Source organism: Theropithecus gelada, chromosome 4 (genome assembly GCF_003255815.1).
Source record: "Theropithecus gelada isolate Dixy chromosome 4, Tgel_1.0, whole genome shotgun sequence".
In the NCBI taxonomy this organism is placed as follows: domain Eukaryota; kingdom Metazoa; phylum Chordata; class Mammalia; order Primates; family Cercopithecidae; genus Theropithecus; species Theropithecus gelada.
Genome location: NC_037671.1, coordinates 104,226,131 through 104,252,719, shown reverse-complemented (window position 1 = coordinate 104,252,719; position 26,589 = coordinate 104,226,131). Strand labels below are relative to the sequence as shown.

General features: G+C 36.9%; 1 protein-coding gene and 1 non-coding gene across 3 annotated transcripts in view; one reads left to right on the top strand and one right to left on the bottom strand.

Annotated features, from left to right (window-relative positions):
* Positions 1-26,589, bottom strand: part of LIN28B (lin-28 homolog B) — a 140,148-nt gene that overhangs the window by 10,905 nt on the left and 102,654 nt on the right. The gene's annotated exons all lie outside the window — the stretch shown is intronic.
* On the top strand, positions 22,824-22,932 carry LOC112623913. The gene has a single exon (XR_003119266.1). It is a non-coding gene; the product is annotated as a U6 spliceosomal RNA (small nuclear RNA).

Genomic DNA, 26,589 nt, shown 5'->3' with positions numbered 1-26,589 from the left:
GCTAACACGGTGAAACCCCGTCTCTATTAAAAAAATACAAAAAACTAGCTGGGCGAGGTGGCGGGCGCCTGTAGTCCCAGCTACACGGGAGGCTGAGGCAGGAGAATGGTGTAAACCTGGGAGGCGGAGCTTGCAGTGAGCTGAGATCCAGCCACTGCACTCCAGCCCAGGCGACAGAGCGAGACTCCGTCTCAAAAAAAGAAAAAAACGTTTCCTAGATAATAAATACACATTTAACATCAGAAAAGTTTTCATTTGGATCACATTTAACATCAGAAAAGTTTTCATTTGGATCTTCAGGAATATAGAAGCCAGCATCATGCCCCTCTTTTACCTTAATTCATGCTAAAAACAAAATATTCTATATAAACATACTTTAACATACTTTTAAGGTAACTAAAATGGTAAAAACAGAAATAATGAACAGGTTCAATTCACTGAGAGCTTACTAAATTCCAGACACTGTGCTAAAGGTTTTTAATGTGTTATATAATTTAATCCTCCCCCAAACTTTATGAATTGGGAACTACAATATCTAAATTGTATGGATGAAGAAATTTAGGGATTACCTAGAAGGGAATTTTAATTGAAAACAATTAAATTTCACTTCCATTTTGATTATATAAAAATGTTATACCCAAGAATATTGATGTAATTTTATTATATGTAAGTCTAAAATATCTAGGATCTGGAATTTAAAATACTAATACACACACACACACACACACACAGAGAATTGTAGATTTTTCTTGAGACTTTGTTACTGGGGAGGTCAGCGTCTTTCTTTGAGCATCCCATCTATAAAACAAAAGACTGGGAGTAGTCCAGTCCAGATTTTTTTCACTGCCAAGGCTGGATTTTCTTTTCATCTCTCCTACACTTTACATGTTGAAAAACTTGGTCTAAAAAATGTGTGAATACTTTTTCTATTCTCTTTAATCATATGTTTAAGATTGTAAATTGGAATTTCAAGCTGACATGCTATATGATCAGTGCTATCAAACTGACTCAATAAAATTCCAGTCAAAAGAGAGAAGATGGAAATTTTAGTTAGCCCATTAAATCATACTGCAGTATGAATGATTTACTTAGGCTCTGAAATATTGCAATCAGATTCTATTGGTTGGAGTGAATGTAAATTGAGACTGCCTCCCTTGGAGGACAATTTGACAGCATATTTGAAAATATTAATACATATACTATCTGACCTAGTAACTCTCACTCCAGGAATTTGCTCTACAGGAATATTCACTGATAAACACAATGATTCAGGTACTAAGATATTAATAAGAGCATTGTCCATACTGGTAAAAAGTTAGAAAAATTAAATTATAACAACAATGCTAACAATAACCAATTGTTATTATTAAGCTATAAACTTTTAAAATAAAAAACAAAGCCACATATACCAAAAAACATTTGCAGATAGTAGAATAATGAAATAATTTTTTAAAAATTGAGGTAAATTTATATGTATTGACATGGAAAGATCTCCAAGACAAACTGTTAAGTAAAAAAAGCGAACCATGGCATAATACGTAAATACAGTATGATCACATTTGTTTCAAAGACATTAGACATGATTATAAGTAATTGTGTGCATTTTCAAACGCATGTAAAAACCGGCCAGGTGCAGTGGCTCATGCCTGTAATCTCAGCACTTTGGAAGGCCTAGGCGGGCATTCCTGATCACAAGGTCAGGAGATTGAGACCAGTCTGGCCAACACAGTGAAACTCCGTCTCTACTAACAACACAAAACTTAGCCAGGCATGGTAGCGCATGCCTATAATTCCAGCTACTCGGGAAGCTGAGGCAGGAGAATCACTTAAACCCAGGAGGCGGAGGTTGCAGTGAGCCGAGATTACACCACTGCACTCCAGCCTGGGTGACAAGGCAAGACTCCATCAAATGAATGAATGAATGAATGAATGAATGAATGAATGAAAAAACCATTGGGAGGGAAGACAGTGAACTGACAAAGAGTGGCTACATCCAGGGAAAATAGTACAGTGAAAGGGCATTTCATTTTTTTTTTGAGACAAGGTCTAGCTGTTGCCCAGGCTGGAATGCAGTGGTGTGATAACGGCTCACTGCAGCCTGGACCTCCCAGACTCCATCATCCTCTACCTCAGACTCCCTAGCAGCTGAGACTACAGGTGTACACCACCTGTGTGTGTGTGTGTGTGTGTGTGTGTGTGTGTGTGTGTGTGTGGTTTTATTGGTAGAGATAGAGTTTTGCCATGTTGCCTGAGCTGGTGTCTTAACTCCTGGGCTCAAGCAGTCCCTCCCATTTTGGCCTCCCAATGTGCTAGGATTACAGGCATTAGCCACCATGCCTTGCTGGCATTTCACTTTTTCTCTGTAAATTTTTGTATAATTTCTTTTTTAAATAACAAGAAAGAACTTATATTACTTATGTAATTAAAAAAGAAAAAGAGCAATTATAATTATAAAACTCCATTGCCATTTTGTAATTGACCTTCATTATTATTGCTAGTCATCTGACAGTGAGTCTGTCTACCAGTGACTCAAAATCATTTTGGAAGCTTTCAAAAAATACTAATGCCTGGGTCCTACTCTAGACAAATTAAATCAGAATCTTTGAGGATGATGCCCTAAGCATAACTACTTTTTAAGTTTCCCAGGAGACGGTGATGTGCAGCTACTTGAGAACTACAGCTATTAACAAACACAAGTGTTGCACTGACAATCTTACCACTACATTTCCCACTACAAGGAATGTGGTTCAAAAGAGAATACATCTCTCAAAACAGTTTTCAACAGGTTACTCACTCATGCCTCAGAAAGGAAAAGAGGGGAGGAATGGAAGGAGGGAAGGAGGAAGGGAAAGAGAAGGAAAGAAGGGAGTAAGTGAGGGAGGGAAGAAGTGTGTGTATATATCTCTTATTTCCTTATTGAGAATGGATCATTGAAATTTCTGGTTGTGATGGCAGAAAAGCTCCTCAACCTTTTACCATCACTGATCCCTGGAAGGTACACACTGCAAAAACCCACTGAGTTTAACTTCAGATATAGTTTCTCTGTTCAATTTATAATTTATCAATCAAGAACAGGTTCGATGTATACTCGTGTCATCAAAATGGATAACTTACAGCTTTTTCTTTTTTTTTTTTTTGAGACAGGGTCTTGCTCTGTTACCCAGGCTGGACTGCAGTGCCACAATCAGGGCTCAGCATCCCTCAGCAGCTGGGACTACAGGTGCGTGCCAACATGCTTGGCTAATTTTTTTTTTTAATTCTTTTTGTAGAGACGGGCTGTCACTTTGTTACCCAGTCTGGTCTTGAACTCCTGGGCCCAAGTAATCCTCCCACCTTGGTTCTCCAAAGTGCTGGGATTAGAGGCACGAGCCACTGCACCTAGCCAATTTACAGCTTCTTAATCAATAGCTACTTTCCCTAGATTTCACCATCATTACCAATTAACAATTACTAATTTCCCATAATAACTCTTTTAATTCTCCATCTTCTATTGCCTACATCTAAAATAATTTTGACCAGCATATAAATTTGTTTAGTATGGACATGCTCTTGCAAACATTTCTCCTCATGGCCAAATTCTGATTTTTTGGTTTTTTTTGTTTTTTGAGATAGGGTCTCACTCTGTTGCCCAGGCTGGAGTGCAGTGGCACGATCTTGGCTCACTGCAACCTCCACCTCCCAGGTTCAAATGATTCTCATGCCTCAGCCTCCTGGGTAGCTGGGATTACAGGTGTGCACCACCACACCCAGCTAATTTTTTGTATTTTTAGTAGAGTCAGGGTTTCACTATGTTGGCCAGGCTGGTCTCAAACTCCTGGCCTCAAGTGATCTGCCTGCCTCGGCCTCCCAAAGTGCTGGGATTACAGGTGTGAGCCACTGCGTTCGGCCTCTGTTGGCATTTAAATAGAAAATTACTTTCTTGTCAGTATAAATATAATAACAAGATCTCTCTTTTTTATAAAAATGATTAGGTATGTAATTTTTTAAAACCCTATCTAATGTCTAAACTACATTGTGCTTAAAAGAATGCCATTAATAAGATAACTACTGCTCACTCTGTTTTCTATACCCAAAGAAACGGAAGTCCATAAAAGATAGTATTTAAACCTGTTTAATCAGACCACCCTATGGGTAGGTGCTCAATATTATTAAACAAAAAGCAAAATTCAGTTAGTATAATTGCCATTTGGTTCTTTCTGTTGCATAACAAATCATGTGTGTTTGGATGGCTCTGTATTGTCTAGTACTATTCAGCATAACAAGCAGGGATCAGCCTGTGGTGACATGGAACCAAAGTAAATTCAAACTCTGAACTGCTGGCAGTAGAAATGAATATTCTATGTCTCCCCTAAAGCTCAGATTCCAGATCAACTAAACTAATTTTTAAAAAAATTTATCAACTAGTGTTCTAACCTCTTTTATCACCTGATTATATGATGAGAAATTAACTAGATATATTGTCTGCTAGTGGATTCAACTGCTTATAATATTCATTTAATCATTTTCATAGAATCAAATGAAAACCAAATGGACAAAAAAAAAAACTGAAGAATATCTACTATGTGCACAACTTTGTATTAGATGCCAATGAAAGGTATATGAATAGTTAGCTGGATGGTTAAGATTTACACATTTTATCTCATTTAATATCTTCTCCTGACTGGTTTTTGGATTGCCTTAGGTTTATTAGCTTTTGGACACTTTCTCTGATTAATGCCATCAACTATCTCATAACATCAGTGAAAATGCACCGAAGTATACTGAAAACCAGCTAAAATACAGTAAGAGCTCTATTCACAAACCTTTCATCGTCTTATAAAAACATGAAGATAAGATGAAAAATGTGGGGAATGGGTATGTAATGAGTGGTGGTGCAGGTCACTGAGAAATGGGGATGAAACATGTAGCAGTTTTAAAAGCAAACAAGACATGGAAGGGGAGAGAAATCACTGGAGGCATGGGGGCAAAGGGCAGCATTTTTCATATAAGGGCACTTCAATCAGGCATAGTTATAAACCAGACATTTTTATATATCATTCCATTATGTTTAAAAGTACTTGGTAGATTCTGTGTCAAATCAATGAAACAATATTCATTTGTTGAAAGTTTTCTACTTTGCACTATAACTTGAGAAGGAGCATAATAATGAATTCTAGGTCATAAGTTAAAACTTTATTTCAAATAGAAATGTTATCTCTCTCTTACATGACAAACAACATCTCAGACAGATAATCTGTTCTGGCTAATGGAAAAGTTTAGAAAAAAGAGAGAGAGAGAAAGATGTACTCAAACACAGATAACTTCATGCTTTCCAATTTCCTGGGAGTAAAAGCAGTTTGTTACAAAATAGGACCCAATCTCATACGCAGTGGGCACTTGGCCAGTGCTGCTTTCAGAACCCAAGATAACTAAGAAGGAGTGTCCAGTTCAGGAGTAACACACACACATATACACAAATAAATAAAAGCCACATGCATTTTTGCTGTTGTAGTGTTGTAACTATCCTAACTGCAGGTTTACATTCATCCTTGTTGGAAGCAAGGTCAGTTTATCGACTCTATTTGGTCTTACTGACCTTTAAGTTAAAGTGTTTTAAAAGGTTAGTACTACTATCAATTATGAAAGGAAGGGAAGACGTTCAATGTTTAACTTATCTTGAAATGGTTAAAATTAGCTGCTTGCTTAGATGGAAGAATCAGATTATAATATGCAGTCTGGAAATGTCTGTTCATTTATTATAGCAGCCTTGCCGAAAACTTAAACCACCAGGGCTGCTTGCTTTTTTCACCAGACTATTTCAAATACACAGTGTCAGAGGTGTGACATCTGCTGTAAATAAGCATCAGCTCAGCCTGAAGAAATACAATTCCACTAGAGCTTTGTGTCAACTCTTATAAACGTTTTTTCTTCTCATTGCATGATTTCTTTTAGGCTTTGGTTCTGTAGCCAGCATTCTTTTTATCTATTAATATAACATTATTTTGTAAGTCATTCTAAAGTTGTATCTTTCGTGTGTGTGTATGTGTGTGTATATATATGTTGAGCCTTTTATTCATATATATATGAATATTATTTTATTCATATATATATATAAAATGTCTTTACTATTAGGCCATTTGACCAGAGCACAAGAAATTTTAAAAGAAGAATTTCATCATGGTTACCTGATAAGTGAGGCAACAATTTGTTATCTAGAGAAGTAGATGTAAATGTCCGAACAATATATACAAGAATTTTAATACCATATTAAAAATACCTTAGTACACAAAATAAGGACTACAAAATAGTGACTAGCACACATTTTATCACATACACTTCTCCATTAAAACACAGAAGGAACAGAGAACATGAGAAATTCCAAAGGAAAGAAAGACGTATAGAAGTCAAGAATCAATTTTGTTGGCATGACTGATCTACTGTACATAGAAGATTAGATAACAGCTTCAAATTTATACTGGTTGTTTGCAAGCCAGGGGCAAAAGGGCGCTAGATTAAAAGATGTTACCCTAATTTTAGCAAAGTAAATATCTTCTGGGTTACTCAAAACTTTGAAGTTATCTATGACTGAGTTACCTTTGATGCAACTAATAATCCTGGTAGAATCTCAGTTTTTATGAAGACAGAATGTTAAAACACCTCTCTGTTGCTGTATGACTGACTTACTACTGAATTACTAGCACCTCCTACTTACTACCTAATTATTTTTTGAGACAGGGTCTTGCTCTATCACCCAGACTGGAGTGCAATGGCACCATCACAGCTCACTACAGCCTAGAGCTCCTCGGCTCAAGTGATCCTCTTGCCTCAGCCTCCCAAGTAGCTGGGACTACAGGTGTGTGCCACCATGCCTGGGCTAATTTTTGTAATTTTAGTAGAGACGAGGTCTCACTATGTTGACTAGGCTAGTCTCGAACTTCTAGGCTCGGCTCAAGTGATCCACCTACCTTGGCCTTCCAAAGTGCTGGGATTACAGCTGTGAGCCAGAATACCCCCAGCCCCCTGAATTATTACTACATTATTGAATTAGTAAGAAATATTAATAATCTGTCCATTTTGACAATGTTTATATTAATAGCATTAAAAGTATTTATAGAGGGCCAGTGGTCTTAGAACACAGTGCCTGGTATGATTTAACCAAAATGTGTTCTCAGTACGAATTCATGTGCGAGAGTCAAAAGAAGACTGTCCCAAGCCATCACCTGTCTCTACAGCTACACAGCAATCAGAAGGAGTTAAAACCATTTTGCTCAAGTCAGAAAGGAAAGGCTTCTAATGATCGATAAGTTTGATCTCCCATTCCAGCACCAGCTACCGCTGAGGAAAATGATGAAGTATAAATGAGAAGTAAACGACCTCTGTCCATTTCTCCCTCCAGTCCAATTGGTCTTCTAGTGACAGACTACATATTGCCTTTTGTCAAGAATCAGCAGTTCTTCAATTGTTTACCATGTACGTAAGTAAAAATTAAACAAGGAAAATTGCTACCATGTTCAGATAACCTCTGTAAACTGTGATATTATCTTGTGTAGGTCTTACTTTAAAAATTAGAGCTCAAGACAATGTTCTTTGCTTCATGGCTACTTCCTTTCCTCCTCCTTGCTGATTGAGGGTGCCCTTCATGTCATAATCTTTCTATGACTAAAGCCTGATGGTCAAGCTGCTAAGACAGCCCTACAGGTCTTTTCTCTGATCACAGATCCCTTAAGGGATCTTATCTTCCTATTTGAACATTTCAAGGCTGTGACCCTGTGAATACATAGCCACTAGTGGAGGTAAAATTTGAAGGTAAGTATGGGAAGAGCAGTTGAATTCCCGGATAGAACAGATTGTTTATAAAAGTCCAAATACTCTTAATAACTTCTAATCATTAGGGCTAGATTCTACATGTTAACAGATTTATTTGCACATATTCTGTAAGCCAAAAAATAGCTTTGTTATGAGTACAGTTCCTTAAGTATTTGAATGATGAGTTTTCATCTCCTTTGGTCACCCTCTAGATTTGGCTGGAGGAACTTTTCATGAAGAACTTGGCTTATTCTCTTAGTGGAACAAGAGAAACAAAGCCACTAGTATTTTTTTCTAGATTTTTCTTTAAAAAATATTGAATGATATCCTGACTGGTGTGATAAAAAGGAGGTAAATTTGCTTGGGCAATACTTGAGCCTTTTATTCAAAAAATATATTTATTTCAGAAAATAAACATTTGAAAATATGATAGCTACAAATGGCAGTGTTATTTATCACTCTGAATGTAAAGTTCTCTTTATGTGTTTGACATGTAATTTGAATGAATGCAATATATGTGTGGGGGAAAGCTGTGCTTCAGTAGAAAACATCTGGAACCCAGCTTCTGGATTATCTGATTCTAAGAGGGTTATTTTACAGCTCTTTCCATGACTGACAGAAATACAACGTCATTTTTCTCTACAGAGGGGCAAATTCTACCCTGGAGGGTGGAGAGTCAATTGATTTCCCTTGCCCACTGTGGAAGAAGCCAGTTTGGGTTTCATTTGCATATTCATGTCAATATACCCGATCTACAAATATGTCTGTTCTTTGATTCTCCTTTGAACAAGTTACAACATTTGGTTCTCTTACTGAACTGAGTTAAATAAATTCTTTAACACTTGTTCATCTGATATTTGCATAAAAATCATAATGCTGCATTTAAAAAAAATTATCCTTTAACATACAGTAAATATGCACCACAGAGCCACTACATGAGATGCAATAAACATTTACAAGCACTTTTAGGCACAAAGACTTCTAGATCACCAACTAGCTTTAACACTGAGTTACTGGACCCAATTTTAGTTTTTTTGTTTCTTCTCAGTGATTTTGTTTTTCCTATATCCTGAAACATTTTGACCTTTTATAGTATTGGGACTTATTTCCAACTACACAAAAAGATAAAATAATTAGAATATAATTATTATTATAACTATTATATTTAATAAGACATATTGGAAAATATTATTTGGAAAAAAAATTTTTTTAAAGACTGAGTCTGACTATGTTGCCCAGGCTGGATTGCAGGGGTTATTCATAGGCGTGACTGTAGCACAGTGCGGCCTCAAACACCTGGCCTCAAATGATCCTTTCAAGTAGACATGTGCCACTGTGCCCGGCAAGTGATGATACAATAGAGAAATAAATCATCGCTATTTTACTATCCTTTACTTTACTTTTCTTACTTTTATTTTGAGATGGAGTCTTGCTCTGTCGCGGGAGTGCAGTGGTGCGATCTCGGCTCACTGCAACCTCCGCCTCCCAGGTTCAAGCAATCCTCATGCCTCAGCTTCTCGAGTAGCTGGGATTACAGGCATGCGCCACCATGCCCAGCTAATTGTTGTATTTTTAGTAGAGATGGGGTTTTACCATGTTGGCCAGGCTGGTCTTGTAACTCCTGACCTCAAGTGATCCACCCTTCTCAGCTTTGCTTAAAGTATTGCCTGATGTTCCAAGAATGTACCAAAGACATTGGGACAGTGTTTTTTATAATCTTTTTCTTTTTAACCTTACATTGAACGCAGCTGAGAATTCAGAAATTTTCATTTCTGTCCATAATAGCAGAGAGAAGATGAATAAGAACATAAATACAAAAAGATAGCTAGCAGTACTCTAGACTCTAATGATAATGATAAAATTGTATAAACTAAATCTCAGAGTATGAGCCTTTATATAAGACAAACAAATAAATATTCACTAAATCAATGAGTAAACAATATTATTTCTAAGGACAAAAAGGAAATCTGCTACCCAGTCAGTCATTCCACAGGATGTCATCATGCAATATTTTTGGACAAAAATTTTTACTAAAAGAACACGTGACAGTATTTTATCTTTTATGAGGTCTGTACTAAGAAATTTACATAAGAAACTGTACATAAGAAATATGGCTCATAAGTGGACAAATGCTTAAGGCACTGACTGAAAGGAAATAGCATAGAAATGAAAAAATCAATTGAATATATCATTCTAATCAATGTCTAAAAATGAAAATGTTTTGCTATCATCGGCTAAAGAAAATGACCACCTTCTAACAAAATTACGAGCCATGAAAACTTTCAAAAGTATTTCATTTTGAGGATGTAAATGCAAGAACCACCAGGAGCAATAAGCTGGAACCTCTTAGAAATGTATTTGAAAACTGAATCAGTATTTACAAAATAGGTATGTTCCAGGGTCATCCATGCACAATTACTTGCATTCAACTGAAATCACCCATTATGAAAATGAGTATCTTCACACCAGAAATACATGCAAGAAAAATTTGAGTTTGTTAAATTCTTGCTAATTTCCAATGCAGTTTTTAAAGCAGGCTTTGATTTACATATTTGTAAATTATTTGTAATATCACTTAAAAATATATTTTAAACAGTCCATTGGTTCAAATGATAACTGTTGCTGATGACTGTTCTTCCTGTATAGCAATAGCTAATAAATGTAGACTTTGTTAAATGCTGTAAGATAGAAAGTGTTACGTCTTTTCCAAAAATGACATAATCAAAAACAAAACAAAACAGAACAGAACAATAACAAAAGTATAATTACTGAGAGTGAGAGGGATGACTTTGTAAAAGAGTTGGCCTGGCTGCAACATCGTACTTAAAAGTTATTTTAAAATGAGTAAGGTTTAGGCTGACTCTGAGAGCCCTGCCTCGGAGTCAGCCCTGCTTCGCAAGGAGCAGTACCATTTAAGAAAAGATTCCTGTCTAAAATAAATAATTACATTAAAATAAAAATAAAAACGAGTAAGGTTTAAACAGATGCAGAGATGGGAAAGAAAATATGCCAGGCAAATAAATGGCCTGAGTATGACACCAAAGTAGAAAAGCAGAGGACATGTTTAGGAAGGCAAGTTGGCTGGCTTGGAAAAGAAAATGGAAACAAAGACTACTAAGCAGAATATTAAATATATTTTACAATTTAACATTTTTTAAACTTTGATCTTACAGTAGGAAAAAAACCCTAAGTTTCAAAGTTTATGTACACATTGTTCATGACCTCAAATCTAATATAAAAGGGAATCCAGGATTTCAGCCTGTAACTCAGGTGGTGGTCCATGATAAAATCACCTAATCTCTCTGGGTTTCCTCATCTATAAGTAAGCTTCATACTTCAAGAATTCATTTTTAAAGATGAACATAATTTCCACTTACTTCATTTGGTTGCTGTTGGTCTTAAATGAGATACATATTTTAAAATGTTTTGTCAACTATAACGCTTCGTATATAAATGGTAGGTGAAATTTCTCTACTAGTGGTAAGACAATTCATGGTAGACGAATTGAAGCCCTCATGAACTGGGGGGTGGGGTGGGGGGAGCAAGAGCAAAAATAACAGAAGCAGCTTAAAATATTTTTCTCTTTACAAGAATCCTACAGAGATCAAACTAAATAGCCCAACAATGATACTATATATGTATATCTTATGAATGCTCTATAATTAATTTCTATTTTCCATTGCTTGTCTACTGGGATTTTCTTGACCATCTCCTACTCTTCCATTTTGATGAGATATTAGTAAATTAATTTGCTTTGTTGCAGATGCCATGCATTTCTTCCTGTATGTAGTTCAATGTCTAAATATTTAATATTTTTCTGCTTTATCCCTTGGAGTCCCTAAAAATCAAATTGCAGGGCAACTTAGTTTATATAAATTCTATCACAAAAGTTGCAGATAAAGAAAATGATAAAGTAGACTATCTTTGTGTAGTACAGTTTTAAGTACTGGGAATTTGCCGACTATTCCTATATTCTAGGGACTATTCTTTCATCTGGTTTTCAGAACATTAAATTAGTTTTCTTTCTACCTTACTGATATTATTTTCCTATCTTGTTCTCAGTACCTTTCGAGAGTCACCAAAATCTAGACTTACATTTGTCTACCAACTCCCTTTTGAAAAATTAATCAACTTCCTATATACAAACTACTTTCTTTAGTCTGATCACTCACAAATTATTCCCACTTTTATGTTTCCTTGTAATCTCAAACTCAGCTCATCTCTTCCAGTTTATTTAGACCCACTCCTAGTTTCCAAATCTCTTCCAATAAGTTCTACATTTATCACTGCATTCACGGTGTTTACTGGTATAATGCCTGGTTGGTTCAAAGAAATGGAAAAGGCACTATTGAAAAAGTCACTATATTCTGGACTTTAAAACATCATGCTTACTGGAAGTTAACTCTCCTAAACCATGAAGTCATCTCAGCTTTCTGTCTATTTGGGAGTAGATTCTTGATCTCTAGCCTTCAAGGCATGTCACAGATCAGTCACGGTAACTGATACTCCAGGTGCATCTATCAGTCTGCTTGTACCACTCAGTCACCAACCACTGTGACCATATTTATATTACTGTGGACAATATAAATGAAACGAACAAACAAAAACTTAATTATAGGTCAAGCACAGTGGCTCACTCTTATAATCTCAACAACTTTGGGAGGCAGAGGTGGGCAGATCGCTTGAGCCCAGTAGGTTGAGGCTGCAGTGAGCCATGATCACGCCACTGCACTCCAGCCTGGGCAAAAAAGCGAGACCCTATCTCAACAAAGAAACAAAAAAAATGAATTAGCAAATCAGTCATCTTCACCTTGTATTATTAAAAAATAAGAGTAAAAGGCCAGGCACAGTGGCTCACGCCTGTAATCCCAGCACTCTGGGAGGCCGAGGCAGGTGGATCACCTGAGGTCGGGAGTTGGAGACCAGCCTGACTAACATGGAGAAGCCCCGTCTCTACTAAAAATACAAAATTAGCCAGCTGTAGTGGCGCATGTCTGTGATCCCAGCTACTCAGGAGGCTGAGGCAGGAGAATCACTTGAACCGGGGAGGTAGAGGTTGCGGTGAGCTGAGATTGCGCCATCGCACCCCAGCCTGGGCAACAAGAACAAAACTCTGTCTTAAAAAAAAAAAAAGAAATAGAGTAACATTAGAATACAGAGAATGAAAAGGGAAAATATTATAAGATGCTGGAATGTAAGGATGAAAAAATAATATTTAGTACTAAAGGGCAGCATCATTAAAGTGGAAGAAATGCAAAATAATTAGTGTCAAATGCAATAAAAACATGAATTCCTATCTGCCATACTTTTTGGGCCAAATAGTATTGTCATACATTTTAGTAATATTTCATTGTAACAGGCACCCACTGAGCTATAATGTAACTAACTCTATGGCAGAAGCTTCATCTTCTGGGCAAAACTACCACACAGTTCAATCTCCCTTCATCTAATCAATTTTTTTGTCAAGTCTTACTTAGCTTCAATTACCACTATAAGGATTTTTCAATAAAATAGTAATGGAAAAACTACAAGTTAACCACATGTGGATGTGCATCTCTGGAGACACAGCGAGTCTGAAACTTGAAGAGAGATGCTAAGGTTGAAGTCACAGACTTGGGAGACATCACTGAAAGAACACACAGTAGCTAAAGCTCAGAGATCACCTAGCAAAATGTGAAGAGGAAACAATAACTGCAGCCAAAGCTTTCAGGAAATCCACTATTTAATAACTTTCAGGTGGAGCAACCAGTTAGAAGTTCTAAGAAGGAACAGTCAGAAAAGTAGAAGGAAGACAAGAAAAGAGATACTTCCCTAGTTTAAAAAAATATATATACACAGTTTCGCATTCGAGAAAGTAGCTAATAGACAGATCAAACAAGATGAGGTATTAAAATAGGCTGCTGGATTTAGCAAGTAGGAGATAGTAAGAGGCCACAGATAGAACATAAAATGAATACAAAAGAATTAAGGAACTAAAATTAAACCATAGCGCCAGTATCAAACTTCCTCAAAGTCAGACAAGCATATCTTAGGAAACAGATCTTCCTAAGGGACTCATTTCCTCAGAAAAGCAGCCCTTTCCAAAACCATGTACTATATATTCTTTTGAAAATCACCAGAGTCCAACAGAAAAACAGACAATGGACATGAACAGGCAATTCACAAAAAGAGAAAGAAAAATGGCACAAATACTTTTAAAATATCCACAGGAGGAAAAGCGCAAATTTTAAAAAGCAACAGCCACACATTAAAATTACATTATATATTTAACATAATTACATTACATACAAAAATACACTTCATTTCCTTCAAAGTAGCATATAAAATACTCTGAACAACCATACCACTTAAAAACAACTAAATGCTGGAAAAAACATTTCTAAAGCATCCTTTGAACTGCTTTGCTGATGGCACTGAAAAGTCAGTGATGCTCAGAAGCCAAAAACAAAGTGAAAACAGAAAACTAGGGAGGTAAGTGGAGCACTGAAATAGCCTCTCATTCTGGAGACATCTACAAAACACTAGCAACAATCTGAAGCTTTCACCTTGTAAATTGGATGATGCAGCAGAGGAGTTAGAAAACAAAGCCTAAGATCTGTCCAGAATTAGGAGTCTAACAGGAGATCCTGTCCCACAGAAAGCTGGAACCTCCACCCAAAATTATACTCAAATGTAAAGATCAATGAAAAGTAGTTACCTCAAAGACGGGAAAAGGCAAGATAACTTTTCTGCTCCCAACTATGTGGTGGGAGGAAGAGAAAACGATCTCCCCCTTGAGAACTGATATCACCAGCCAGATGCTATACGGTGTTGCAGCTCATGTGGGGCTACAACTCAAGCTGAGAATTTCTTTTTAAATGGTTCCCAGTTGGTACAAGTACCTCTAGGCACATGATAAAATAAACACATACCCGCCTCAGAGAAAATGCACTTTCAAGCCAGAAGTCAAAAAATTCCTGTAGACACAAGTTCAAGAAATATGAATTTCTGGTTAAAAAAATCACAGAAGACAAAATAATTAAATAAATAAGGGACCAAGAACTACAGCCAGTACAATTAGATCCAAAGTGTTCAGATATTGAATTGCTCAGATTCAGACTATAAAATAAGTATGTTTTAATTTGTTTAAAGCAACACTTCTTAACACTACTAGGTCAATATTTCCTTTTTATAATAAATATTTTTGTAATGTCCCTATTCTTATACTGAAATAAATTTAAAGTAATCTCTATATACATATAATTTAAACTATCTACATTCCTTAACCATAATATATAGAAAAAAGTAATTTATAGTAAACCAATACATACTTCAATTTTAAAATGTAGTGGTAAAACTACACAAGAATACAGTAAAATAACAATGCTTGTACTTATCTATGATAAATAAATTGACTTTAAGCCATTCCATACAAGTAAAAGAAAATGAAAGAAGAGGTACATGGGTATACCAAGATAAAAATTATCCTGAGTAATATACATATATAGAAAGAGGAAGAAAAATCACCTTGATTGAAGCAGCATAACATGTCACGGCAAATTAAACACTCAACACTGCAAAAATGAGAAATATAACACTCTTCAAATGAGCTACATGTTAGGTATAAGTGTAGGAGCCAAATAATTTCCTATGCTGTCAGATGGCAGATGATAGTGATGATGTGTAGCAGAAAACATACCACATCTATTTTAATTCAACCTCATGCTGAGACATAAATTCAGTGTCACGCATATAAAAAGACTTTAGAGACCAGATCCTTTAATAGGTGATGGGGAATAGCTGATGGATTGGAAAACAAAAACTAATACAAGAGGTAATAAATAAATTATCTCTGGAAATGGTACCACAGTCAGGCTGTAAAACAACTTGCAACCCCAAAATAAATTTCTACATGTAGTTTTTACAGTACAGATATTTTATCTCTGTATTACAAAAAAGTTATGAATACTGTGTATAGGTTCAGTGGGCTTCTGAATATGATAGACTTAGACTTACTCTTCTGCAGTCTACAGCTTTAACACTGGGAAAGATATGAGGCAACTGTTTATTGTCACTGGACAGGACAATAGGTAGTAAAAAAACTGTAGTGCTTGATAGAAGGGAAACACTCAAAGTAAGCCCAGATGTTTGCCCTAGCTTTCTGCCTGGGTAGACTTTTGGGACTAAGGGGCAAGAAGACAATGAAACGCAAGCACAGCAGTGATCTCAGTGAGCCATAAAGGCATAAATTTCAGCTCAGAGCTTCTAAAGCAGTTGGAATTCATGGGACAGGATACTGGAGAGAAGAGATCTGTACAAATCCTGTACCTTTCCCTCATTCTTAATTAAAGACCAGGTTGCATGTGTGCAGCTTGAGACCCTTCAAAACACAGCAGCAGACTTTGTTGTTTGGCAGAGAGATAAGCAAAAATATCCAAGGCCACAAAATGCTGGGAGATACTGGAGTTCTGGCCTAGCGAGAAGTAAAGAAACCACACTGGATTTTAAATCAAGAAACACAGGCATTTCACTTGAGATCCTAGTAAACTCATGACTTAGGAATAAGGATTATACTCTATGTACCTTATGACTGCATTCTAGGACTAAGCAAAACATGAAAATAGATCTACCATTATCTAGAATAAAAACAAAACTCGTAGAGCAAAAACTGTCTACCAGAACAAAAGTCAACATCTTGTAGAGAAGACAAATGACTCGGACTCCCTACAATCTATCAGCCCAACATTCTACATACAATAAAAAAATTACTAGGCATGAAGAGCAGCAGGAAAAAGTGACTCATATTTAAGGAAAAAAGTAGTCAAGATCTTAAAAAGACCCAAATGTGAGAAACAGCAGGAAATAACTCAAAATAGCTATCATAAATATGCTCAACAACTTAAAAGAAAAGATGGACATAATGAATGAACAAATGAGGAATAGTAGTAGAAAAATAATAAGAACAGAGACTGGGCACAGTGGCTCATGCTTGTAATTCCAGCACCTTGGGAGGACTGCTTGAGCCCAGGAGTTCAGACCAGCCTGGGCAACATGGCGAAATCCTGTCTCTACCAAAAAAAAAAAAAAAAAAAAAAGCCAGGCATGGTGGCGTGCACATACTCAGGAGGCTGAGATGGGAGGACTGCTTGAACCTGGGAGGTTGAGACTGCAGTGAGCCATGATCATGCCACTGCACTCCGGCTGGGGCTGGAAGGAAGACCCTGTCTGAAGGAAACAGGGAAGGAAGAAAGACAGACTATTAAAACAACAACAACCAGGAATATTAGAACTGAAAACTACAGTATCTAAAATGAAAATATCCATGGATTGAATAACAGTAACTTAGAAACTGAAGAAAAATGTAGTGAACTTAAAAAGCAGATTATAAAGAAATAGCACAAACTGAATCAAAGAAAATAAAGAAATTTGAATATAATAAATATGAAGATATTTTTGCTTATCTCTCTGCCAGACAACAAAGCCTGCTGCTGTGCTTTGAAGGGCCTCAACCTGTGCACATGCAACCTGGCCCTTAATCAAGACTAAGGAGGGAGAGGTACAGGAGTTCTCCTTTGCACAGATCTCTTCTCCCCAGCATCCTGTCCCATGAATTCCAACTGCTTTAGAAACCCTGAGTTGAATTTTACAGTTCTAAATATGAATCTATTCATATTTTACAGTTCTTTATTTTCTTTTTAAGATACTGTTATTCATAGTGACATGAGGGACAATATGAAATGGTCTGATATATACATATATGTAATTAGAATCTCAGACGAAGAAGAATGGAGCAGAATAAAAAACACACGAAGAAATGATGGCCAAACATTTCCCCAGTTTTATGAAAAACATTGTGGATCAACAAATCCAAAAAGCTCAGAGAACCCAAAACATAATAAATACAAATAAATGCCCCAAAACCCCACACTTTGGCACATCATAATTCAGCTACTTAAAGCCCAAATAAAGGAGTAAGAAAAAAGATACATTTTATACTATGGAACAAATAAATGAATAATATATAACATCCTCTCAGAAATAATGAAGACCAGTTGACAAGGGGACATCTTAAAAGTAGTTAAAAAAACCTTTCAATTGAGAATTCTAAATCTATTAAAAATACCTTTTAAAAATGAGAGCAAAATAAAGATATCTGAGTGAATTTTTGGCCAGCAGACTTCACAGGAAGAAATGCTAAAATAAATAAATCAATAAATAAAATTTAAAAAAAAGATGTTCACATTCAAGAAAAATGTAAACTCATGGAAACTCACTGGTTTGCACCTCGGGTGTATGACTCCCCAACAGGGGGCACCCCAAAGTGGCAAGAAGTCCCCTGGGGCACGGGGATAGGACAAAAGGTGATCAATGCCCCTCCATTCCTCAGAGTTCCTAGGACCTAAGTTGACTGCTCTCCAGGTTTCAGGTTGTCACTCTCCCACTCCCTCCACAGAATCAGTCAGTCCCATTCCGGTACCTGTGGGTTCACCTTTTTTTCATCATCCCCTACTGTCTCCAAGACATTTTGTCCATAAAAGCAAGGTGAAATGGGGATAAAGACAGGTCTACAGAAACTAATAAATAAAACTAGAAATGAGAGATGTGTACAGGAAATGCTATCTATTTAAAGCAAAAGTAATAATACTGAATTGTGGGACTTACAAATTATGTCAAAATAAAAAATGTATGACATAATAGCACCAAGAATGACACCAGGGTGGTGGTGAATGGAATTAAATTTTGGTAGCATTGTTACATTTTATAGCAAATGAAACAATATTAACCAAAAAGATTGCAGAAAACATACAAACAAAAACAATTATAGCATTGTTACATTGTATTACCTTTTTACATTTTATAGCAAATGAAACAATACTGACCAAAAAGATGGCAGAAAACAAATACAAACAAAACCAAATGAGAAAAAGAGAAAACAGCAAAATGGCAGACCTGCATCTAACCATATCAATAATTACATTAAGTACAAATGGTCTCAAATCCCAATTAAAAGGTACAGATCATCAGGTTTGATTTAAAAACACACACACTAATTATATCTTGACTGCAAGAGACACATTTTAAATATAAGTCACAGATATGTTGAAATTAAAAGGAAACAAACAGTAGGCCGGGTGCAGTGTCTCACGCCTATAATCCCAGTACTTTGGGAGGCCGCGGCGGGTGGATCACCTGAGATCAGGTGTTCGAGACCAGTGTGGCCAACATGGTGAAACCCTGTCTCTACTAAAAATATAGAAATTAGCCAGGCATGGTGGCAGGTGCCTGTAATCCCAGCCTGTAATCCCGAGTATGGTAAGCTGAGGCAGAATTACTTGAACCTAGGAGGCAGAGGTTGCAGTGGGCCAAGATTGTGCCACTGCACTCCAGCCTGGGCGACAGGAGCGAAACACCATCTCAAAATACACACACACACACACACACACACATATACACACCCACATACACACCATACAAACAACCATAAAAAGTTGGTGTGGCTGTATCAGTGTCAGACAAAGGATATTACAGGGGAGGTGGGACATTTCATAAACATAAAGGGTCAATTCATCAGGAAGACATAATATTCCCAATATGAATGCAATGAATCTGCTGTTAATGCAGTTTCAAAGCACATGAAGCAAACACTGTTAGCACTCATAGAAGAAACAGAGAAATCCACAATCATAGTTGAAATTTAACATTCCTTTCCAGTAACAAGTAAGTTTATGAGTGCACACACACACACACGCCATAAAGACATCGATTTGGGCTACACTATCAACCACCATTATCTAATTAACACTAGAGAACCATGCACTCAACATCGGCAGAATATTCATTCTTTGCAGGTGCACATGAGCCACTGTCTAGGATAGAACATATCTTGGGACAAAAAAGTCAGTAAATTTCACAACGTGAAAATCTTACAGAATACACACATTTTCTGACCACAACAGAATTAAGTTAGAAATAAATAAGATATATAGAAATTCCAAAATATTTTAATAATACAATATACTTTTAAATAACACTTAGATCAAAGAAGAAATCACAAGGAAAATAAAAATGAAAACAAAATAAAATTTGCGAAATGCAGCTAAAGCAGTGTTTAGGGGAAAATTTAAAAGTTTATCTGTTTATGTTAGAAAAGAAGGTTTAAAAATCAATGGTCTAAGTTTTTACCTAAAGAAGCTAGAAAAAGAGAAAAATAAACCAAAAGTAAATAAAGTAAATTAAGTAATTAAGAGCAGAAACCAATGAAATAGAAAACAATATAAAAAAATTAACAAAGCCAAAAATTGGCTGGAAAGGATTAATAAAAATGAATAAACTCCTAGTTAGAATGATCAAGAAACAAGAGAGAAGAAATCAATTGCCATTATGAGCAATGAAAAAGGGAATATTGGTATGTGTCTTGTAGTCATTAAGAGGACATAAAGGAATATTATAAACAATTTTATGCCAAAGCATTCCACAGCTTACATAAAAAGGACTCGTTCCTTAAAGAAACAAAACATAAGAAAACTGATCTTCAATGCAGCAGTATTGGAAAGCAGGGCCTAATAGGAAGTATTTGGGTCATGGGGGCACTGTCCTTATGAATGGATTAACGTTATTATCCTGGAAATGGGTTCGTTCTTATAGGAATGGGTTCCCTGTAAAAGGACAAGTTTGGTATCCTTTTCTCCCTTTGCTCTCCCATCATGATACAGCAAGAGGGCACTTGCCACATGCCTGCCAGCCTCCAAAACTGTGAGCCAATAAAATTTTTTTTCATTATAAATTACCTAATCAGTGGTATTCTTTTATAGTAGCACAAAATAGACTAAGACACCATCTCACCAAGAATAAAATCAAACTTCATAAACCATGGTCTACATGACCCTGCCAATTTCTCAGCCCTAATCTTGGACCTCTCTTCTCATCAATCAATTCACTCAGTCATACTGGCTGGCCTGCCACTCCTCAAACATGCTCAATTCATTAATACCTCAGAATCTTTGCACAGGTTTTCCTTTTGAATAAAAATCACTTCCCCCAGATCTTTACAAGGCTTGTTCCCTTACTTCATTCATGTCTCTGCTCAGCTGTCACCTCTTCAGGCATTTCCTGATCACTTAATCTAAAACATTCCAACTATTACTCTGTCCTCTTACCCTGCTATAATTTTCTTCACAGCATTTATCACTACCTGACATCACATTATATACATTTATTAATAAATCTGTTTTTACTTATTTGCCTCACATTCTAAAATCTGTGCTCCAGGACAGCAAGACCCTTGTATGTCCCATTCTCTGCTCCAACTTCATTGCCTAGAACAGTACCTGGTCCATGGCAGGTACTCAACAAAAATTGGTAAAATGAAAGAATTTACAGATGAGAAACTAGATAGAGGAAAAGATAACTGCCCAGGGTTATTACAACTACTTTAATAAATATTAACTAAGTAGTTACTTTGTACTCATGACACAGTAGTGAATAAGGCAGATCAGGTCCTTGTTCTCATGGAGATTACACTTCAAAAGAACTCAGATTATAGGTCTTTCTATTGCAGACATTTCTTTGAAACTTAAAAAAAAAAAAAATCCCCAGAGAAGGAAAGCAAGCTAATATACAACATTCCTCAGCAATTCAATTACAACCAGTTGTCCCAGCTTTTTCTTTTTCTGTCTTTTCTTTTCTTTTCTTTTTTTTTTTTTTTTGAGACGGAGTCTCGCTCTGTCGCCCAGGCTGGAGTGCAGTGGCCCGATCTCAGCTCACTGCAAGCTCCGCCTCACGGGTTCACGCCCTTCTCCTGCCTCAGCCCCGAGTGGCTGGGATTACAGGCGCCCGCCACCTCGCCCGGCTAGTTTTTTTGTATTTTGTAGTAGAGATGGGGTTTCACCGTGTTAGCCAGGATGGTCTCGATCTCCTGACCTCGTGATCCGCCCGTCTCGGCCTCCCAAAGTGCTGGGATTACAGGCTTGAGCCACCGCGCCCGGCCTCTTTTCTTTTTTTTTTGAGATGGAGTCTCACTCTGTCGCCCAGGCTGGAGTGCAATGGCGTGATCTCAGCTCAATGCAACCTCCACATCCCAGGTTCAAATGAGTCTCCTGCTTCACCCTCCTGAGTAACTGGGATTACAGGTGCGTGCCACCATGCCTGGTTAATTTTTGTATTTTTAGTAGAGATAGGGTTTCACCATGTTGGCCAGGCTGGTCTTGATCTCCTGACCTTGTGATCCACCCGACTGGGCCTTCCAAAGTGCTGGGATTACAGGCATGAGCCACTGTGCCCAGCCCTCAGCTTTTTCTTTTACTCCTTATTAACTACTTTTTTTTCCTTTTAGATATATTTACTTATTAGTCTACATGAATCCTATATACCATTTCTTTTCTTTCTTTTTTTTAATCTAAGGTCTTGCTTTGTTGTCTAGGCTGGTCTCAAACTCCTGGTCTCAAGTGATCCTCCCATCTCAGCTTCCCAAAGTGCTGGGATTACAGCCACGAGCCACCACTCCTAGCCCTATATACCTTTTAAAGCATCATTTGTAAAACACAGTCTTACATTTTATATCGTGTCTTGAACTTCCTAATAAAACCAAGTACCGAAATCAACATTTCTCAGAGATTTTGGTGATCTCTGTCTAAAAGAAAAAGAATTTTAAAGAAAATTTATGAGGCTATTCATTGTCCTGATAATATAAAAATATACAGTGATTTTAAAACATTGTAAAATCATTTAGTATTAGTTACAATTACTAACTATAAAAATGCCACATGAAAAAATAGAACAAAAACCATATAGTGATGAAAGAAGATGGGTTTTAATTTTTAAAAAGGTGTTATTAGATAAGCACATTATGTACTGATCACTTGGAGAGTCATGGTAAAGTTCACAGTTCTGAGTTCTGGCAAGGTTTTGCTCAGCATCCTACCAACTGGACTTTGAAAAGCAGCCTAACCATGCACTACAGCACACCCAGACTTCCTTCCTAAGGCAAAAAATGAGTAACTGGTTTAGCATTGTCCAAGTGTGTACAGATATGGTTAACTCTTTTAATGTACAGTGAGTGGGTGCTTGCTTTGCCAGCACATATACTAAAGTTGGAACAATACAGAGAAGATTAGTATGGCCCCTATACAAGAATGACATACAGGGCTGGGCATGGTGGCTCACACCTATAATCCCAGCAGTTTGGGAGGCTGAGGCAGGTGGATCACTTGAGGTCAGGAGTTCGACACCAGCCTGGCCAACATGGTGAAACCCCGTCTCTACTAAAAATACAAAAACTAGCGGGGCAAGGTGGTGCATGTCTTTATCCCAGCTACTCGGGAGGCTGAGGGAGGAGAATCACTTGAACCCAGGAGGCAAAGGTTGCAGTAAGCCAATATTGTGTCCCTGCACTCCAGTCTGGGTGACAAGAGCGAGACTCCATCTCAAAAAAAAAAAAAAAAAAAAAAAAGACATACAAATTTATGAAGTATTCCATATTAAATAATAACAGTTATTATTATTAAATAAATAAAGTGAGTGGATTTAGGAATACTCAGGATTTAAACAGGCTTACCTACATAAAATATACATAGAATAAAAAGAAAATAGTGCCTTCAGGTATTTCTGAAACTTTTCTTAATCTATGATGTGATTATTTACCTGCTGCTTCTATTACTGCTCCTAACAGTTTAGACTATTCATAGCACATATACTTGTAGCTATAAATGTCATATGCATTTTTTTTTAAGAGATAGGGTCGGCCAGGCGTGGTGGCTCACGCCTGTAATCCCAGCACTTTGGGAGGCCGACGCAGGCAGATCATGAGGTCAGGAGATCGAAACCATCCTGGTTAACATGGTGAAATCCCATCTCTACTAAAAATACAAAAAATTAGCTGGGCGTGGTAGTGGGCGCCTGTAGTCCCAGCTACTCGGGAGACTGAGGCAGGAGAATGGTGTGAACCCGGGAGGCGGAGCTTGCAGTGAGCCGAGATCACGCCACTGCACCCCAGCCTGGGTGACAGAGTGAGACTGTCTCAAAAACAAACAAAACAACAACAACAACAACAAAGAGATAGGGTCACACTACATTGCCTGAGCTGGTCTCGAACTCCTGGGCTCAAGTGTTCCTCCCATCTCAGCTTGCCAAGTAGCTGAGATTACATATGTGAGTCATTGCACTTGATCCAAAAATTCCAACAACTAGAAATACAACTTTAAAATGTTACCATTAAGATCATTTCCATTGGGTGTAACGTACACTATTCGGGCAACAGGTACATTGCCCGAATGTAGTCAGGCTTCACTACTATACCATGTAGTCAGGCTTCACTACTATACCATGTAACCAAAAGCCACTTGTACCCCTGAAACTACTGAAATGAAAATATTTTTAAAACTAAAATAGTAATTTCCAATGACTATATTAAATCAATTTTTAGAGCATGAAAAAAATTAGATCAAGTCATATGAAATAGTTTATCAGCTATCATTAGATTTGTATCTTCACTGTGGGAATTGAAATTTCTATTTATAGTACTATACTTTGGATTTACAAACTGCAAAACTGGGATTCCTGTACTACAAGTATTTCGTGAATAAAACAATTTGAATTCCTATCAACATACCAATGAGAGTTGATAATGATGGGAAGAAAGTGATTTTCAACTTCATCTTTAAAAATAAATGAAAATGGCTATAATAATACCTCAGAACAGTAATAAAGGGAGATTTGTTTACTTCTGGAGGAATTAAAAGGTATTACAAAAATACAGAAATTAAAACTAGTGGGAGAAAGAGTAGGACAAGCTGTAAAAGTAGAGAGCCCTGAAACATACATATTAGCAGTAACACAAGGAAGAAATCATCAAATAACAGAAGAACTTTCACTAATCAACAGAGTTCAACAAGAGATGCTGAGTAAGGGGGAATTTAAAACAGAGCTTCTTAATCTTTCTATAAAGTAACAAATAAAATTTTTGATGGATTTAAAAATTAATACAAGGAAAACAGGAAAAATGTAATTATTTGATCACTGAATAGGTAAAACACAAAGGCAGAAACAAAATGGAAAAACAATAAAATGGATATACCACAAATTATCATAGAGGATACAGTTATTATTATTTGTGGGTAAAAATATTTCATACCTTGAAAACCATGAATATATTGAAAAACTATTAAAAATCAACAAAAGAGCCAGGTGCAGCACTTTGGGAGGCTGCAATCCCAGCACTTTGGGAGGCTGAGGAGGGCAGATTGCTTGAACTCAGGAGTTTGAGACTAGCCTAGGCAACATGGTGAAACCCCATCTCTACCAAAAATACAAAAATTAGCAGGGCATGGTGGTGCACACCTGTAATCCCAGCTACATAAGTGGCTCAGGCAGGATAATTGCTTGAAACCCAGGAGGGGAGGCGGCAGTAAGCTGAGATCCTGCCACTGCACTCCAGCTTGGGTGACAGAGTGAGACCCTGTCTCTAAAAAACAAAACAAAACAAAAAATCAACAAAAGAAGTTTTTAAAGTAACTGGTTAAAAATTATCAATCTTATTAAGTTTATAAAACTAAAAGGAGGAAAGATTTCATTTTTAATAGTATATACACACACACACACAAACATATCCCAGGATAGGCTTCATACTGAGCTTAGTTTTACTCATGTTTTCTTTTATACTAACTCTGTATAGTTTTAGTTTTAGGTTTTTTTTTTTTTTTCCGAGACAGAGTGTCTCACTCTGTTGCTCTCGAGTAGCTGGGACTACAGGCGTGCGCCACCACGCCCGGCTAATTTTTGTAATTTTAGTAAAGATGGGGTTTCACCATGTTTGCCAGGCTGGTCTCAAACTCCTGACCTCAAGGGATCCACCTGCCTCAGTCTCCCAAAGTGCTGGGATTATAGGCGTGAGCCATCGCACCTGGCCAGTTTCAGTTTTCTTCATTTAGATTCTGTGTATCTCTCATTAAACTTTATTCCTAGGTATTTTCACTCTTTTGTTCCTTTGGCAAATGGAATATATTCTTCCAGTGAGCAGAGGACAGTTCAGAGGTTCTTTCCTTGGTTATCCATCCTTGAGCCCCCATCTCCCATAGTAGAGGGGCTGGGCTTTGATAGTTTGCTTACTGTCAGCTCACAAGAGCAGAAATCACAAATCACTTCCATAAATCAGAGGTTTGTCTCTGTTTAAAAGAGGCTAAAAGTCACCTCTGTACTCATGTTAAGGGAAGAAAAACCACAATGAGAGGGGAGAAAAACTCCAGTATTTCATAGGGACAAAGTAACCTGAGCGAGAGAACTGCATTTTTAGAAAACCTGGCTCCCACTGACATCTGAAGAGAATTTTTAACATAAACCAGTTTAGGACAGAAAAGAAGGCTCTCTGGAACTAAAAACATGATCTCAAATTTTGAAACTAACTAGAAAAAAATAAAAAAACCAGTGAAAGAAGACAGTCACATCTGAGAAGTCAGTCGATGTTCTAGAAGAACTCAAATGTTCAAAATAATGATCTTACAAAAGAAAGCAAGACAATAGATGAAAACGCTGAGAAAAGACATGAAACTTTAGGAGCACTAATAGCTGTATAACCAGATTTCCAGGAGAAAAGGAAAAAAATAAAGAAACATATAAACAAATAACACAGGAAAATTCTAAACACATGAAGAAAGGAATATTTAGTACAGGTGACACTGTTTTTGTAGCAAGGCCTTCCAGTGAAGCAAGTGGTATATTAACTTAGATTATAGTACAAGCTCATTGTCTTCTTGAAAACCAGTAACAGTTTACAGACCGGCTCCTCTGTAATCCAGTGCTATTTTACGTGTATCAGTTATTTTTGCCTACCCC